The sequence below is a fragment of the Puntigrus tetrazona genome, chromosome 5 (assembly GCF_018831695.1).
Source record: "Puntigrus tetrazona isolate hp1 chromosome 5, ASM1883169v1, whole genome shotgun sequence".
NCBI lineage: Eukaryota > Metazoa > Chordata > Actinopteri > Cypriniformes > Cyprinidae > Puntigrus > Puntigrus tetrazona.
In genome coordinates this window covers 26,690,400-26,705,855 of record NC_056703.1, presented here as the reverse complement: position 1 = coordinate 26,705,855, position 15,456 = coordinate 26,690,400, and the positions used below count along the sequence as shown (strand labels likewise).

At 36.7% G+C, this 15,456-nt stretch overlaps 1 protein-coding gene across 2 annotated transcripts in view; it reads left to right on the top strand.

Annotated features, from left to right (window-relative positions):
- flrt1a (fibronectin leucine rich transmembrane protein 1a) overlaps positions 1–15,456 on the top strand; it is a 46,650-nt gene that overhangs the window by 13,891 nt on the left and 17,303 nt on the right. The window contains exon 2 of one of the 2 annotated variants that reach the window (XM_043238196.1): positions 11,747–12,410. The exons of the other annotated variant lie outside the window; for it this stretch is intronic. The gene's annotated coding sequence lies outside the window, so the exon portion shown is untranslated. The remainder of the gene's footprint in view (positions 1–11,746; positions 12,411–15,456) is intronic. 2 annotated transcript variants of the gene reach the window in all.

Genomic DNA, 15,456 nt, shown 5'->3' with positions numbered 1-15,456 from the left:
GGTGTCAAGTGAAAAACAGAAACCATGTTTTTTTTTTCTCCTTCTGCTGGATTCACAGTGGTTTTACTTTTTTCTTTTCCAGTGTAGCACTTGTAACATATTTCCTGGAAGACTACAGGCCTGTGGTATTGATATGCTGTCTTCAGGATTCATTCTGAGTTTAGGGTCCATGTCAGACAGGAATCTTTAGGAGTTGATGGTTTGCATCATTGCCTTGTTAAGATTGATCAGGGTGTGGTTTACTCTGCATCTGTGCTCTGAAGTCCTGTAGTAAAAATACAATCTAGCTAATGGGGTTTTGCTCTGCTGTCAGTGATAGAAAAGACAGATAACCCAACACCACCCAACCGAAGTATTTTATGATATTCACTCTTGAACTTTAGTCCTATTCTCTCAATTAAAACTAGACAAGAACATATGTTTATCATATATAGCATAATGCAATTTTAGCACAATTTTATCAAAGATTGGGTGCATCCCCCAAAAATACCTTTTTTTACAATTTCCATCTTTAGTGGAGTGGAAAATGAGAGGAGACAAGAAGAGGGTGAACCGTATTGAAAGACCTGCTGACAGGATCTGATAGGCAGAGATGTTAAATGAAATCGAATGCAAACAGCGGGGTTACCGGTGTGCTTCTTACTGTGACTATAGCTTAACCAGGAAGACTGCCTTAGTCGACCAACTTCTCCATGCATGTCAACCAGGGGTACGCTTTTCTGTACAATGGCGTAACTTGCTGATTAACTACATCGGAGAAACTAACCAACTTTTTGCCAAAATGGCACGATATGGTTTCAGTTCCAAAAACATGCAGTCAAAGACCACCAAAAACCATGGATTTAGCTATAAAATCGCTCCATTCCTCATGCTAAAAAGAAACTAGGGTTTTAACCACACGTCGAGGACTGTAATTCCAACAAGAAATGTGCAATGCTGTCGTTGAAGGTTTGTTGAAATACAGTTTTGGGAAACAAAACTGCCAGCATAAACAACCTAAAGCTGGCTAACCATGTATTTGGAAAACACATGCCAGGTAGACCATCGCTAGCCAGCATAAACAACCTAAAGCTGTAGATTTGCATGACAACACATATATTTGCATGACATATATATGTATTGAACGGTTGGTTATATGGCGAATGCTCCCATCTGTAAGGATATAATTAAATCAGCATCAAAACCAGCAAACAAATGCGGAAATCGCTTCATATTTTCACATGTTGGCATCCAAGAGCCACATGCAGACAAACACCTCTTCTGAATGCATGCATTAAAGTGTTCACTGTTGTGTGTGCTTACTGTGTAATCTGCAAATGCTGCACAGCCCAAACCATGTGGTATTTGCACATATAAATGACAAACCGTGCATTTCTCGTTGTGTCCTTTCGCATTAACGGCTAGCTTTGAGATAAATAGAAATGACGCACATTTATCTGCGCATTGGATATTTTATTATTTGTTTATTGCTTCGTCAAAAAACGAATTTGTATCAATAAAATGCCTAATCATCTTTAAAAGAAGATCAGTTTACTTGAGAAACGAAACGTTGATATAAACCTGAATCACATTAAGACATTTAAACTTTATTCAAGTATGAGATGCTTTTTTTTGAAGACTTTATTTCTAAAGTGACATGAGATGTAAGCTCTGAAATTGCTTAAAATGCAGACTAGATTATATTTTAATTTATTTAATTGTATTATTATTGAGTTTCATTTTTTTTAGTGTTCAGAGAAAACAATCTTTCGACATTCCTTGAACATCGCAAGGGTATCTATCACGTTTGGTTAGGTTTGTTCTCGTCTCATGGTTTTGCTTCATGTCTTATTTGTGTCTTACAGAAACTCTTGCATTGTCCTCTTGTTCTGTCAGGTTGTTTTAAATCAAGGTTCAACGTCAAGTCTTTTTATATGTTCTTATTTAAATAATAAACTGCACTCTTTAGTGAACTGGATATTTCCAAGATCATTCCATAAAAGATACTCTGATTTTATTTCGAAGAATATAGCTTAAGGTAAGAAACACTACATTTATGAACATCTTATATAGTTTTGTGTAAGATCACATTTGACCAGTTAATGTTTATTTTTTCTTCCTGGATTGAAAATAGATCCTCATCTAGTGCCGGCAAGAAACACACAGACTGAAAGCTTGTAATATACTGTGCATTATGATGAATCAACAGGGTTACAGCATTTTTATCACTCTTCTCAGGTGCCATTCTGACTTTTTTAATTCCCACTCACCAATCGCCATTCAAGTCAATTTGGTATGAAAGAAAACACTCCAAAAAAAAAGCCGCCAATTTTAACAGAAAAATACTCTTCTTATTCATGGACAGTCTCAAAGTTCCGCTTTGAATAGTTTTCTTCATATTGCTCCCAGGAGTGCTGTAAACGGATAGGAAAAGTTTTATTAGCATGGCACGAGTCAGTACTGAAATTTAAAAAAAGCCCATTTCCGACTAGCTTTTGAGCGGATTCTTAAACTTTGCTGATTGGCCATTGTGTTTACACGCTCAACAGATATGGCTGTGATTGGCTACAATGATCAACCTTCACTGAGCTCTTACACAGAAGCACACGAGAGCATTTGAAAGATGGAGGTTAAGTGTAACATGTTAAGGATCTTCTGATAGTCTCGGCTTTCGAACTTCCCTGTGCTGCTGTGTAAGCCTGAGGCAATAATCATCGTAGCCAAACAAAGACGTATGTGAACACAATCAGCGAAGTTTAAGAATCCTCTTAACAACGCTCAAGTCTTAGCAACGCATTTTTTACATTTCAATAGCAACTCTTACCGAACTCTGTACTTTTGACAACTCTAAAACACGGTCTACAATTTCACAGAGATATTCACAAACAAAAACACAGACGGCTCGTCCGGGGTTTTGTATCATCGTTCTGTGAAACTTACATCAAATGGTGGCTAGCATATCTGCTATATGCTTTTGGTCACAATTTGCTGTAATCCTAAAAGATTACTCTGATCCTATAGATGCCTCATTAGCAACTGTTTCTATGGGCAGCGATATGTAAGCCATCCATCATTTCTGGAACGGTCTGCAAACCTTTGAGCGTGTTGACCATGCGCGTCTACAACAGCAAGTTAATTGTATATATTTGAATATTCATTGATTATTATGGTGAATGACCTCTTCAAAAGGGGAGACATGTCAGCGTATAGTTGAATAAGGAATACATATCTGTGGTTGCTAGGGTGTATTTACTTGTTGCCAGGGTGATTTACAATGTTTGATAATCTTGATACACTTAAGTAGCTTATGCTTGTTAATATTCTGTAATTTTAATGTAATTAGAAAGGTATTACATGTAATTACTAATGGGTTAAATCAAAGGTGCAGCTAGATACGGTGTACAGTATAGATACACATGAAGTACACTTAAGTACAATCTTGATACACTCGACACAACTAGCTTATGATTACCTGTATGAAGCCTGTATTATTTATAATTTCCTGTATGAAGTCTACAACACATCTGTGACCAACGTTTGGTTACAGACTTAGTCTATTACATTTACATAATTACAAACTGTTCCATAACTTAATTACTCTGTGTTGTGGACACCTCGAAATAAAGTTTTACCAACAAATCACGCGAGTGTAATACAGGTAAAGCAGGACGAGGACACCAAAATGCAATAGTTACGGTAAAAGGGCTTGATCCCTAACTTTAAATCTGAAAAATAGTAACATCGCTGCCGCCTAGCAAGCACCTCTTTTAAATTAATCGGTTTATTATTAAGCTCAGCTTCTGCTCCACTCCAAAAGCAACCGCACCTGCAGTCATTTAATATTCACGCTGTGAGTCTGAGTGCCCGGCTAACGCTAGCAGCCTCTGCGAGCTGCACATAGCAACTACTGTACCATTCGCTTCCACTCGTCAAGTGGCGCGCCGCAAAGTGAAGCAAGGCTTGATTAGGTCTGCTCTTCTAGATCTGTCATTACCCAACACGCTCACACACACACACACACACACACACATTCACCGGGGAGAGAAGCGAAAGCTCTAGACTAGCGGAAGCTGTCAGTCTGAGAGCGTCTACACGTTTTAAGTAGCAGTCACAGATTGAAAAGTGTTATAAGCGTTCTTGGTACAGACACTTTCTCTCGCTCTACTGATTAGGTCTGTCATGCCGTTAGACTGCTGGCTTTCACATACGCATCTGGGGTATTGATCACGCTGTAAGTGTATATAAGTGTATAGGATTGCATATGCAGATATAAGTGGTAATATGTCAAGTATGTTATGCAGAATGTGTAGAGTTGATATGGTTAAAGGCATTTTTGTGCCGTGGCAGTGAATTAACACAAACATGGAGTAAAGTTGTGTGAATCTGCAACAAGCTGGCATTTGTAAAGCCATGAAATGTTTACTTTTTTTGGTCGGAAATGGAGTTTATGCCCCCTAAACCGTTAGGTACTATAACCTATAATGTCACCGCATTATATTTAGTTCACTCAAAATCTCATTGTCTACATTTGAAATCTATATTAGAATTTGTTCCCCTCAAAGCTAGATGATTATTAAAAATGTCCAGGCCGGGCTTTTAATCTAGATTCTTGATTATCATATGGAATTTCCCCTTAAACAATTCCCAACAAATAAGCAGTACATAAACAAATATAGATCTCTCGAAAGATCAATTCAGTCTCGCTTTTCAGCTTGAGATAGATTTTATGGTTTCAAGTACAAAGAGAACGGAAAAAAGACAAAAATACTCTCCTAATGGCAGAACATTAATAACTATAACTAATAACTAATGTTGTTAACAGCTATGCTGTTCTCATAGTTAATGTATATAGTTACATATAAAAATGTTTTTGTAATATTGCAGTTTGCTTGTTAACGTATGTTTGTTTATAACGATTAAAAAGTATATTTATGTATCTTTAAACATGGTATTATATCTTGGTTACCGAGAATATTTTTATTTATATTTATTTGTTTATTCATTTTACATATACATACAATACATATTTTGTTTTGTAATATAATATCTTATGCTATCCTATTACAGATTTAGTTTCAGCTGACCTTAATATTTACTTGAAATACCGCGTCAGATTTTGAGTCAGTCTTGTTTTATATGCTATTATTTTTTTTTTTATCATTATTAGATTTTCTTTTCATTTCAATTTTAGCTAAAATAATGCTATTAATTGCATTTTTGTCATGCTATTATTATTATTTTACTTTGTTAAGATTTAGGCTTATCCATTGGGGAAATAGTTTAAGGTGAATGTGTTCACAGTTTAGCAAAGAATATACAGGGAAAAATGGGATACAACTGTATCCTTATCTGTATCCTTAACTGATGTTTGAACTCCAGCTTCCTGATCATGGCTGTGTTTAGCAATTCAGAGCAAATCAACTGTAACTACACCTGTCTTTAACATTTTAACTCTTTATATTCCTCTTTCATCTATTTTGTATTGATGCTCTGACCTTGCTCACTTCACACCTTGACAGATTCAGCAGCAAATGCGTTGTGGGGGAGGGTGGGGTCTCACACTTTAAATTGTGTGTGTGTGTGTGTGTGTGTGTGTGTGTGTGTTAAGATGGATCACTGAAGTGTCCAGCACTTAAATTGCCTGTTTATTTCTAGCCACCTCATCATTTCCATTGGGAAGTGATAGCTGGCAGCATGTGCAGTGGGGTGAGAGGATGTGGGGGTCTGTTTTTTTGTTAGAGGGGGTATGATTAAACCGAGTGGGGTTTTTTTTTTTTAGTGTGTGTCGGAAGAGAAATGCTGGAAATGCCACTGAAGCATCATTAAAATGGCTATGTGCATGTGAGTGTGTGTTTATAAAAATTGTACTGATTTTAGTCATCCACTGGTCATTTCACTGTATGTAGAATTCACAAGACGTTAAGTAAACTGCAGTTAAAATTGCAAAAGTTACATTAAAATAGCAAATAGTTTGCTAATAACGGATATTTGAAAGCATAGTCTATGTAGGTACGACTGTGTAAAATTATCATTTAAAAGAATACATTTTCTTTACATAACAAAAATGTTCTTATTTCCATAAAAATGAGTCAACAGGCTTTAATAGACAGTCTAGGAGGTCCTGGATGGTCTTCTATATCTTTGTTACAAGCTGCTCAGATATCGGCAATGAAAAAGTGATTAATACGTGGAAATTCTTACAGGCAGCCCTGTTAAATATTATATAAACTAATAAATGACATCTGAAATCATGCTGATGATGAAAAAAATATATATATGTATATATATATATATATATATATATATATATTTCAAGGAGGACTTCGAGGAGGCTATTATGTTTAGTTTCATTTCACATAAGCCAGAGAGAACAACCACCCAGAACATCCTAGTAACTATATGACAGTATGCTAAAAAGCATTAAAGCTCACCTTAACAACTGCATAGCAACAGTTTGGCAGGCACACAGAACAACCTACCATCACTGCATTGTTGTTACCACTCCATAATTTCAATGTGCATATTTATAGCAAAAGCAAAAGCTGTCCTGTTGTGTCACAGCGAGTTAGATATCATATGGTACAGAGTTCATATTTTTAAGAGGCAATAAATGGCCAAAAATCAATGCGAATGTAAAAGCAAAAGTTTTGTAGCAGATTGCTCGCTAAATGTTAAACAACCTTTAGTTACCTCAGAAAAATGAACTGCCTGCTATTCACTAACTAAATGATTTAACTCCGTGTAACATAGGTTCATTTAACAAATTGACTGTGAAACGCCTTATTATCTTTTTAATGTTATTAGTATTCATTTTCGATTGCCAGACGGAAGAGGTCTTCGTGACCTACGAGTTCAGATCCTTAACAGCTACGGAACATATTTAAGTTCGTCGTCTCTGACACGGCCTGAGCCACGGATCTACAGTGTTCCACGTTCCACGGGCGTCAACCTACGAATGGCTTCGTTCTCGCTGCATCTGCACACGGGAGAAAGAAGAAATTATACGCATCAAAAAAATGACACACCTCACCTTTAAACACATCTCATTAGCGCTTGTTTCTTTCCAACAGAACTAACGCATTTTTTTTTCGTTCTTGTTGTTTTTTTTTCCATTCAGAAATAACGTTTTCTTTTACACTTTTCCATGTTTAAGTTCTTTTCGTATCGTCTTTGAGGTTTATTTATTTATTTTTTTTTTGTCTTTTCTCTATTCCCCCGAATGAGTCACGCTAAATCTCATCTCCTCGAGCATCTCTGAAGAAAAGAGAAAGGCGGGACGTGTGGTGAAAGGCACGGAATGACACAGATATTAACAGACGACGGAGGAGAGAGAAGATTCACAGACGTCCTTCCCTCCTGTCTGTGTCTTCTTCTGGCACGTGTCTCCGTGGAGGTGCTTGAACAGCGGTGTGGTGTCTTCTCTCGCGCTGTTCTCCTCAGATCTGTCTCTGAATGACTATTATGCCTCGCCGCGTTAAGAGTCCAGTCACGTCGCCCTGTATGTGTTTATGTGTGTGGCATCCAATCATTTCAGGTTACTGCACTTTCCGTTACTCCCACGGCTAATTAATACCAGACCGCACGCCTTCAGCGGCACGGCTTTACCTGTGCGCGCGCGTGTGCACGGTTTAGATTTTTTTTATTTTTACGGGAACGTTGGAAATGAAATTATTCACGCAGAAAAAAAGAATGAATGCATACAGAAATACGTCATCTTGGAGCACGTAACCAGTCATAAGTTGAACGGGGTATATAGCAATAGCCAACAATACACTGTGTGCAGGGCTCGAATTGTAAAAAAAAATTAAATATTCAGGGGAAATATGATGAAGGAATTATGGGCAGTAGCGATGAATAAAAAATATTTAGCTGAATGTATTGTTGGCTGATTTAAGCCTTTCATGGATAAATGCAAAATATATTTGTGAAAAACACGATTTTTTTTAATGATCTGAACCCTAATGGAAATTTTACAGATGGACCAAGAAACGTAATTAAAGAAAAAGGATATAGACGTATAAAAAAATAAGTATGTTAAACACACAGAAGTCAGATATGTTACGCAAAACTAAATGATTTTATTTTACCGCATGCAGAAACGAAATCATCCTGAATTACGTTTGGTATAATAAAACAATTGTAAGAAGCAGACTTTTAACGTGTAAAAGGGATTTGTGACATTAGCTGGGAAGTCATTTTAGAGATGGAGCAACTTACAAATTGCATTTTTGAAAGATTACAGAGACAGGATTGTACTTAGAATAACAGGCAGGGATGAATCATTCACATTAATGCCACAGAAGAGTGTATTAAGAAAGGCAGATTTAGATTTGATGTTGTTTGAGAATTAATTGTCAGGAAAACAAACTAAACATACCCTCCACTTTAAAATATGCTTAATTATCTCTGAAAACACTGAATCATGATTCATCTCTTTATAGTCAAATCGAATGTTAATTATTATTTCCTCTACCTTTTGATTTTCTTGCCGAAAAGTTGGTTTGCGTAAATGTGTGCGCGCTTCTCCAAGCGTTTCTCTTCTTCAACCCGGGAAGCTTTTAAGCTACGAGCAGATACAATACGATTAAGCGATTCGAGCCAGATGGGTTATGGTTATGAAAGAGAGATTGTTTTAATAACACAGTAAGATAATAAACACTGCATACATGCCCCTATTCACGTTTTAGTGTTCGTTGGAAAGCCTGTTTTGAGAACAGCTCTTCCTCCACACACCAAGAGCTGGACCTGCTGCAGAGATAAAGCTGGAGGTTTCACTGTGAACTGGGTTTTTTTTTTATGCTGTTTCTTGTCAGCGTATGAGTTCTGCGTGCAATTAATTCAAACATTCCTCCGTCTGACAGTAATTCCAGCCTCCGATGTATTCACAGAGTTCACAACCCAGCTCGCCTCCCTCCCAGTCTTCATCATTCCTCCTCATTTTCTCATCTCTCACTAAACGAATGAATTGAGAATTAAAGCAACGGCGCTCGAGCGTGCGCGCGCGTGCGTGTGTGTGTGTTTCGCACAGAGCTGGTTGTGTGCCATTCAGAACAGATTTGAGAAAAATCCCATTTCTGAATCTGAATTTAAGCGGCAGCCGGGCTAAATAAAGACGGAATGAAATTCAAATAGATTCAAACACGGTAATTGCCGTAAGAGTGGTTTATGGGAAGTTTTTTGAATTTAAAAAAAAAAAGGTAACTGACTTTTTATCTCACCGTTTTGACTTTTACTCAGAAATGCACGATATATGCACGTCTCTCTCGCTCTCTTTGTAAAACTTCACTTCTAAAATCAAAGGAATTTCAATCAGCATGAAAAAATGGTGGCACACGACTGAAATTCTCTACTATTTGACAGTGTCAACTTCAAATAAAATACCAAATCATTCATTGAGAGACAGTGCCTGACCGTACGGGAATTTGTGATATTATTTTCATGAGCATTCCCTGAATTCTCATTACTATAATGTAGTAATGCAATATTAAAGAAATAGATAAATCATCGGAGTCATTCCCTGCGCTGGCTTCGATATGCTAATTTTAATTTAAAATATCATTATGTCCGGACTGTATGCATTTTTTATTACTTTACTACAGTAATAAAACCTAATAATAATCAGTGAAAACGATAAGGTTTACAAATAAACTCAAACCGAAGAAAACCCTAATGATGTTCTTCCAGTGATTTCTGGTGGAGAGCAACACTTACGACAGTCACCTTAATGATTTTAAAATAGGCCTAATTTTCTTCAAATAAGTAGTTTCCAGATGTGAAATTCAACCTAAGATGACTCATCTTCTTCTTGGCAGGCAGAGATCTTTGTGAACACCAGCGTTGCGTCTTACAGTAATGAAATAATGAGATCGTACAAAGAATGAGATAACTACTATCTTTATTGTTTCTACTAGATCGCAGTGAGACTAAATGCGTTTGGTATTTTAGAAGATTTCTAAACAATGTGATAAAATTGCTCTATAGGCGAAACACCAAAAATTGATATTTAACCTGAACTAAAAACATTCTTTCACGATCAAACCTATCTATTCTCATAATCAAATGTAAACGAATGATTAAATTAGGCAGGCGAACAATATCGGAGAACTTCATGAAGTATTCTGAGCTATGAATGAGCGACCTCAACCAATAAATGCGTCTCTTGGGTTATTTGAACCAGTTTGAAAGACTGGAACGCTCTGGATATTGGTATCCCTGCATTTGTGAGGTTTAAGAAGCCTTTTCTTACCCTTTTGCATTTTACATAGAGGTCAGCGGATTCAATTTTATTAGATTAAATTTAGCATTTTTATAGCTATTCAGCATTCTGGCATCAGGCCGAATGGATACGTTTTATTGGCAGATTTTGAACTCTATTGAGAGCGACCGTCAGCATTAAGATTGACTGACGGACTTTGAAATATTCTGTCGCTAAAAGGCCCCGTGACACATCCACTAGCGGTCTTTCTTTACACTGCTAAAATTCAAGTCCTTAAAGATGTATCTGGCAACAAACTAATATTCGGTATGCTGTTTAATTAAAAATGCCTTTCTGTATTGTATCCACTGGCGTCTCTGTTTCATGACCTGTTTTATTTTTGTTTGTTGGTGTGTGAAGCTAAAACTTGTGAACACAAGTAGTTCTGAAACAATTTTCATTCACAATCTACGTTGGGTATCTATGGTGCATCAGCCTGCGACACAAACACAAATACACACACAGATACACTCTGATCCATCACCTTACTGTCTAGTGCTTACATACACTGGGGGAAAAATGATGTAGAACTTACTTTGAAACTATTTTCACATATGTCATACTATGCCTGTGATTCCTAAAATGCTGTCTAGGTGCTCTCCTACCCCCAACACACACACACACACACACACACACACACACACACACCGACAGAGGCATTAATGTCATTGTCGGTTTGTGCCTCTTATTAAATGTGTTGTATGTCCTTTTCTGAAAATACCATAATATGTTGGCTATTTAGGAAGTATATATATTTTCTAAATATATGTAGATATTAGAGCTGACTTGCTTCTTTGAAGAACAGCGCTACGACCAGTTATTGTGCGTTCAACATCAGAACGCCCGTCTTTGCTTTGGTGTGTGTGATTCCACCCACTGCCAGTTTACCTAACAGTATTTAGACACCCTGAGTTGCCAGTTGGCCGAAAACACAGCGTATTGCAGCCATGGAAGCCAGCAAGCAAATTGGGTCAGAGATCACAGATTCTACCTGACCTAAAAAGCCTCAGCGTCCAACTAAAAACCAATTTGCTACCAAAACTCTACGACCACCAGAATATTAAAACGCAGTTAAATCAGCTCATCAGCTTACAGAGTAATGCTCATTGCCTTGCTCATTCCCGTTGTGTTTCTGCAAATCTGGCAACCCGCCTGGCATCAAGTCTGAGGAGGAGGGAGCTGGAGAAACAACCCTCTTCGATATTTTAAATTAGGACTGCAGTACCTTTTTCAGACTCCAGGTTTCCATAAATTGCTCCATTATCTGGTTGATGATGAATACCGCTGAATTAAATATATTTAAGGTATGGAAGACTGTAGGCTTTATTACTCTGGTTTCTTCACATCCAGTCGCTACTTATAAAGATGCTTTAACATCTCCTTTCATAGAAAACTTCAGCAGGTCTGTACTGTCGGTTTGATGTATCTTTGAAGCTGCCATCACTAAAAAACTGTTAGCTAGCTGCTAGCTTGTATCTGATTATTGAATATTCCCTTTTGCTTTGTCTACAGAACAACCTCCCTTTGGAATAAACAAAAAATGATGAATGAGCTTTTCCTGACTGGTCCGGCAAAACAGAAGGGACTCCACTTCAATTAGCGAGGACGTCCGAGGACGCTTCTTTCTTAAAGCCAGAACCGAACAATGACAGCGAACAATGGCGCATAATTATGAATAACTCCGTTTTGTGGCTTTTCATTCTGAGTGAGGAAGAGAAGTCAGATATTTTGCAAGCTTGCAGGCTGTGAAAGAGGCTTTGAAATGCTGGCTTGCTGCCGAAGTGGTTAGCTGGAATTCACAAGGAGCGTGGGTGCGATATCTTACAGTTTTTCCATTCCGAGGGCAATTTTACTGACCAAAAAGTTATTGTTTATTAAAATGTTTCAAAGCACTTCCCGACACGTCTTTTTACTGATGGAACCTCCCAACGAATCCCAACTTTCCTGAACGTGAATGCGCTGTCAGTCCTCTGGAATAAAACCGCTCGGGATGTACAGCGTTGCGTCTCTCTGATCCTCAAACACCAACCCAATGAGAAGAAGCATAATCACAGTCTGGCAATCAACAGTCAAACAGCAGGAAAGAGATCTAGTGAGTCAATGTGGAGTCCATTAGCTTTCGCTGCCAGATCTCCATCAGAGCTGAAACAGCACCTTCTCGGCTGTGGTGTCAGAAGTAAGAGCTCTCTCTGTGTTATCTTCTTCTCTCTGGCTAGCTTACCCTGATCTTGTTATTGGCAGACCTGATCTCCAAGTCAAACTTTAAATGCTACGTTAGTCTTTGTCGTCCTGTTTTCTGATTACATGGTGTCACCAGAATTGTCCGTTGATTTGGATCGATATAAGCAGTTATTGACAAACTAGCATGTTTAAATAAAATTAATTTAGAAATCTAGTGAGCTGCCTACCTGGACAGCAGACTGTGAGGCACCATGGCATGAGTTCTCCAAGATAATTCTCCAAAAGGCTGAAGATATATTCTATGCCTGTGATGATGGGATAGGCTTTAGCTTTCCTGCGACCCCATGTAGGATGTGGCTTGATGATAGATGAATATTTCATATGAAATGTTTGATAAATTACATTATTTGACACTGAAGAGTGCAAGAACTTAATTGTTAAGCATGAGACGTTGGTCTATTGGTAATTTCAGACTAGGCTCATTGGGAATGAACAACACTAATACACATACGTATTTTACGAGGTGGCTAATTCGTACAAATTTGTACGACCTCACTCATACGCTTTTGTATGATTTGTCTGAACCCCAGTGGGTTTAGGAGAAGGGTTAGGTGTAGGTCATTCGTACAAATTCATACGAATTTTCAACTCGTACAATAAATTTTTACGTAGAAATGCATTTGGATATGTACGTATATCAATGAAATCAGACCGGAAAAAACTGTCCTGCAAAAGGATACTTCTTGCAATTTTTGTGACAATTTCAGATTAAAAATTTAGTGGTGCTGTAAAGGTTTTATGAACAGATGAATGCAAATCTGCTAGCATTTTGTCATGTTGGCTTTCAAGTATTTGAGGTCTTTTACTATGACTCAAGTTTATATGCTGTAACATTGCTGTAAAAGCCATACAAAAATAATAATAATAATAATAATAATAATAAAAACATTAAATGTATTAGTTGACAAATCATGCACTATGGTAAAAGTAAGTCATAATGTAATAACTGCTTAATTGTGAGTCTAAAAACCTTTCCTAGAATTATATAATTATATCTTTTAATTATATTAATATATTAATTATATAAGTTTTTGGTGTTTTACTGCACTAGCGTAAATTTTAGCTGGAAATTGCAATTTTTATTCATTTATTTCATATATATCACAATACTGTACATTACCTTGCTTGGAGCAACAATGTTTAGAAAAAATGCTTCACGTTTTATGTCCATAGATTCTATTTCACAGAAATACTGAAACTTGCAATATTAATATTGTATACAACAGTATACCTACTAGTCATTAGATTAATAGACTATTTCAGTATTCATTAGCTACTGACTGCAGCTGCAGTTATTTATAGTTAATAGAATGTCTAAAGTGCAATCAAAATAAAGTGCAACGATTTTAATTTGCAATGTAACGGATACATCTAATACATATATTTCCTAGTCTTACTTAGTAGTACTTTGCATGAAAATAAATGTGTAAAATTAGCTTTGAAGTAAAAAAAAAAAAAAAAACAGTAGAGCAGAAAGAGTGATGACAGACAAAAAACACCATCTGGAGTAGCTTTTTATAAAAAAATACCACAAATAAGACATTTATTATTATAGGTTTATAGGCTGATTTAAGATACAAATTAAATGTATAAACATATCAACGATTACAAAATCATCATACACGATCACAGAAGACACGTGTGATTAATTATTTTAAAAAAATCTATTTATTCACAAAAATGAATGTCTCAAGATTGATTTTGCCAAGCATTTTTTTGTCCAAAAATATTGACTTCTCCCAATCAGTACCCCTAAACCTATACTTACCCAAAACTCATTTCTAAAATCAGTGTAAAATGATAGCCGATTAACAAGGATCTAGAAGCACACTAATACAGAACTGATAATATATAATAGATTATAGGACATGTCTTCGAACTTGCTTGTGCTGGAGAGAATATTTCTGACTGATAACAAATAGTCCATCTCATTATAACACACAAAAGTCCTGCTCAACAACATGTTTCCTTAGATATATCCATTCTGCAAGCAACTTCATAAATCGGTGGAGACAAAAATATAAAAAGTCACATCTGAATTTTACATTTAGCATTAAAAATAATTTAAAGGCGCACTCAAAATTTCTTGCCATTTCGCGGAATAACTGTAAAGTAAATATTTTGAAGTAGACAGTTAAATGACTTTTTATTGCAAGAATATACTTAATAGAGAATAAATGGTGTAGAGTACAAAATAAAGTAGAAATAGCATATTTATAGTTATTGTATTTTTAACACTGTGTTTTTAGCATTTGGTTTACTAAGTGCCGCTGCTATGTATTCCTTGACAACCTCGACTTATTTTTTTCTTTTTTGGCACATTGTTTGTACTGAATTATGGTTGACTGCTCCAATGTAAGGTGTCTGGATTGTTTTCTCACCTGTAACAGCAGCTGAGACGGAGCTAGCTAACACGAAAACATTAAAGACAGTACCGTTCCACAAGTCAGAAATGCTTAAACGCGTCAAGGGTCATGATTAACGTACCGCTTTCCATTGCATTATTGTACTATTATGTGTCGTGAATAACAGGCAATCTCTTTAAATCGTAAATCATAGTTTAAGATCAATGCGGTTGATCAAATCGACTCATCGAGAAAACAAATGAACCATTACGCCCTTAATCCTTAGTTGCCATCCGACTGTTCCAGCTATCCAGCCCGTCAGAAGGTCATTGATGGCATTAGACATCGGCAGTCAGAAAGCAGATTATCATTTTTTTTGTCCATTCATATTTGCATTCAAGAATATTAGAGAATCGTGTCGGCTAAAGGAATGAGTCGGGATTAAAGAGTTAGAGGAAGTCAGGTCTATGGTTCGCAAGGACCGACGAATGAAAAGAGAACGAAATGAAGACGAACGTAGAGGAAGGTGATAGAATGTTGCGGTTCAAATGCAAGCGTCAGTGGAAAAGAGAAGCCGGAATTTGAAAAGAACGGTGAAAAATAGTGTCATGATGAAACAGAAGGGCATGAAAGCGG